Raw genomic sequence first — 4,735 nt, 5'->3', positions numbered from 1 at the left:
GATTAAAAACATGGTTGAGATCGCGAATGGGCGAACATAGGCTGACTGGCTTGGCTTTATTGCACACGCATAAAGATATTATTGTAAACATAGAAGAAGTAATTAATAGATTTGCAAATGAAAAAAAAAAGAAACGTACAATTATTATTATAATTATACCTATTTTTTAATAATACATTGTCATAGCTATTTAAAAGAAATAAAGGTACCTACAATTAATTTTAAGTGTTGTACTTCTTTTTCCATAAATTACTTACGGTCAAGTCTTCATTGCCGGGGCAACAGCAGGAAATGCTTTTTTTTTTGGGGGGGGGGTTGAAAAAATGTATACTGATAATTTTATAGTATAAGGATTATAAAATTTGATCCGGATTGATATACGGATTTCTGGAGGTGGTGACCCCCTCCACCCACCAGGTTTGACCATGCTCATTGTACTTGTATATTACTCATGGATATTCCTATTCGAAATTCGCCCCCCCTTTAACCAAGCTTCAGATCCGCCCCTGGTGCACATATGTATAATATGTCTACAATCTACATATAATAACTAACACCTGTACAGGTATCTAGGTACATATAGTACCTATAAAATAGTAAAATGTATTATAAACTCTATATTTGATTATTTGAATCGATCGATCATCTTCGCATTTCTATTTTCACGCTGACTTGGAATTTAACATTTATTGCAGATGTCATTGTTGTACAATAACGCTTATGTAAACAACGGCTGTTAAGCAATAGGATTACGCTTAACTGTAGTTTTAGGTCAGACCAGCACGCATTTGTTAATTAGCAACGAAGGAAGGCGATACAATCAATGTCTGTGTGGTATTGGTAACGCACGGCAACACATTTTAATGGTTTGGAAGTTTATCGTAGTTACTTAGGGGTAGAAGTTAACGACATACATACAAGGTAAGTCCTAACAAGTATATTCATATAATTATACAGAACGCATACTAATATTATAATATGGGTAGGTACTGATCATAATAGGTATTAATAATAGATACTCGGAAGTCTAAAGTTAGGGCATTATAAATAATTAAAAATGTTTTAATATATTTTTTGAATATTGTAACATGCACATCATTGACACATTATACCTAATAAATATTAACATCACTTTTATTTGTTAAATTGTTCATTTTTTCTGTTTGGTTATTAAGATGATTTAATTAATATTCAAAGGAAAATTGCCTATAATAACGAATCAATACAATTGATGAAAATTATCCACCGATTTTAAAATATGTATCTACAATTAGATTAGGTAAGTAGTATAAAATGCAAATATCAATGAAGTATTATTTTCAGAAACATTTAATTAAATATGTACCTATATAATTTCTTTAATTTAATTTTTACATTTATATGATAATAGTTTGTTAGGTATATTTTTCATTTATACGCCAATTAATAATATAAATATACATATGCATTGTGGATTCAATACACTATTGATTTTTAATTCGTACTTGAAAGCTTTTTTTATCCAAACCTAATTAAGAAATATATCATATTTTGCATTAATTACAGATTATAACTGAAATGTAAAAATAAAAAAAAAAGATTTTGTACGTTTAATAATCGCCGAAGAGATTAAATTCAAAAGTTTGTTTATGCTAAAAATACGTGTATATGATTTATATACTTTAATATTGTTTTTTTTTTAGTTTAATTTCGTGCCAATTATACTAATAAATTATTAAATTTTCACTTAAACTAATGTCTAATATATTCTTTTTAAAACGAAGTTTTTACATTTGATTTTTTTTTCTGAAACCATCGTAGATTGTTAACATTTATAATAATAAATTATAAATAAAGGATTTTTTCAAAAACAAAAAAATATTTTTGAGGTTAAATTCTTTTTTGCATAAATTACACATACGACATGATAGGCATTAGACACTTGTACTTTTGAATATATTTATATAATAATAACGTCATGGTTGGGTCCAATATGATAAAGGAAGTTCCAAATAAAATATAAATACCATTAAAACCAAGGGGTTTCAAACATTTACTAGATTTTGTACACCATACCATAACGATTTCCGTTCGTTAAAGATTGCCTTTATGGCAATATACACGTAATATAGTCTATACAGAAATTGGAATTTTTCTCACAACAAAGTCGTTTTTCGGCATACAAAATAGATCAATAGATATTAATTAGGTATCGAACGTATATATCTGCATTGTCAGTAGGTAGGATACTGTAATGGATAGTATGTAAAATACTCATTAACTTAATGATAAATTATTTCATTCGTAAAACGGTTCTGTGCAGAAACGATCTGTTCTGTTTTTCACTCTATTTCTTATATTAATATTTTATGATTTACTAATTATTATACTATTATAACTTATTCATTTTTCTATGATTCATATAATAAAATGAACTAATTTTATTTTTTTAATATCACATGGCAAAAAACAAATAGGTATACTAGCCTAAAAACTAATTTCTTAAATTCAATATTATAGACGTACAAATAAAGATATCGGCTAAAAGATCAAATTCAAATAAAATTCAAGTACTTTTTTCAAAATTTAACCCTCCGCAAAATTAGAAACTTTGCCTTTAAACTAACCCTGTACTAACCTTTCCATTAAATATTAATTGAGAATAAACTTTTTTACAATTGGATTATAACTTCATAGAAATCCTCATACCCAGACTCAAAAGAAAATAGTGTTGTGAATATTATTAACGCCGGGTGGAGCGGCTAGTTATAATTATTTTTAATCTTTTAATCCCAAGGCGAGTGTCACTAATGAGTGTATTTTTATACAAGTAGCTCCCATTTATGTTTTTATCCCCTCTATAACATGATCTTATTATACATAAATATTAAAATAAGTATAGATTGTATAATTTTATTATAACATTTTTTTTTAAATTTTTTTTTAAATTTAAATTTAAAAGAGCTGGGTAAGTGGATGTCGCTCTGCTGTACAGTAAGCTACAAGTGGGTCACTGTATAATGGATGGTATTAAATTTGAATTTAATGATATAATATCATCGTATAAGAAAAGCGATTCTGAGTGGAGACTGTATGTCAGTCTAGGTATAAGACATATTATATACTTATTTATGGTATTTTAAAAAAATTGACCTATATAGGTACCTATAATAAATTCCAAATTAATCATATCAAAATATATTCATTAGGTAACTACTTATAACACGTTATAGATCAACAACAAATCATGATACTATCATAGATATATAATAGTATACTTTAGAAGTTTCAAGTACCCATGAATAATATTATACAACCACAACAAAATAACTAAAATAGTTATTTTAGGTTTTTTAATATGTAATTTCGTCCATATTTGAACTTCAAATGACTATAAAAATAAACTGTGTAGATGTATTTTTTAGAATTTTTGGTAACAGAATTAATTACTTACGTGGAATCTTGTTTTAAATTTTTAATTCTTAGATACAAAAATTGAACATTTTATAAATTTTTAACTACAAAATAATTATTCAATTTTAAATTTGATAAATTTTGTCAAAATTCATCTTTAAATGCTTATAAAAAAAATTCTACCTATTTTCTTTTTAATATTTTTCAACTGCAATTGGAACAATATATCAGGAGCCTTGTATTAAATTTTTACACTTTTTGGCCCAATAGATATAACTTTATTGATATTCATAGAAAAAAAAAAAAAAAAAATTGAAATATGAAATTGTCCGTAAACAGCTTAAAACAAGTCAAAATATTTTGAAAATTTTATAAAGGATAAGAATTAATAAAACAAACATTCAGTGAAATTTTCAAATATCTACAGTTATTCGTTTTTAATTACAATAAAATAAGAAAATCGTCACGTGAGAAATTGAGCGAATATCAAATGTTGTAAAAATATGAATTTCAATCGCTCATAAAAATTTAATTTGACTTTTTTGTAGACATTTTTTTTTGATAAAGGTAGGCAATATTATGAGGAATCTTGTATTACATTTTTAAATCTTAGATTTAAAAAAAAAAAAATTTTAAATATTTCGATTTTAGATTCTGAGTGGAACGATGAATGTATTGATTTTACAATGATGTGTGTTTTTTTTTTTATTTTTTTTTTATTTTTTAGATTCTGAGTGGAGCGATGAATGTATTGATTTTACAATGATGTGTGTTTTTTTTTTTATTTTTTATTTTTTTTAATTTTTTTTTTATTTTTTTTTGTGTCTGTCATCACCTTTTAGGACAGTAAAACTGCTTCGATTTTCTTCAACAGTAACTTTTATGATTGGAAAGTGAATCTAGTTGGTACTTTGGGGGGTCAAAAGTAAAAATTTCCCAGTAGTTTTCAAAAGCGATGTGAAAAACAAAAGAAAAATTAAGGAAAAACGGGAATTTTTACGCAAAATCTGTTTTCGAGAAAATCGATTTTGGTTTTTGGTGTAACTTTAAAAAAAATGACCGTAGATATATGAAATTTTGACTGAATGTTTATCTTAGCATTTTCTATACACCATAACATTTTCAAAATATTTTGATTTATTTTGAGCTCTTTACGGACATTTTCATTTTCCATTTTTTTTTAGTTTTTTTTCTAAAAATATCAATAAAATTTTATTTGTTGGATAAAAAAGCTTGAAAATTTAATAGAAGGCTCCTAGTATATTGTTTCAAAGGCAGATGAAAAATATTAAAAATCGTTAGTCACAGTTTTTTTTTTATAAACATTTAAAGTTCAAAAATG

This window comes from Acyrthosiphon pisum, chromosome A1 (genome assembly GCF_005508785.2).
Source record: "Acyrthosiphon pisum isolate AL4f chromosome A1, pea_aphid_22Mar2018_4r6ur, whole genome shotgun sequence".
Taxonomy (NCBI): domain Eukaryota; kingdom Metazoa; phylum Arthropoda; class Insecta; order Hemiptera; family Aphididae; genus Acyrthosiphon; species Acyrthosiphon pisum.
This window is presented reverse-complemented; position numbering follows the sequence as displayed.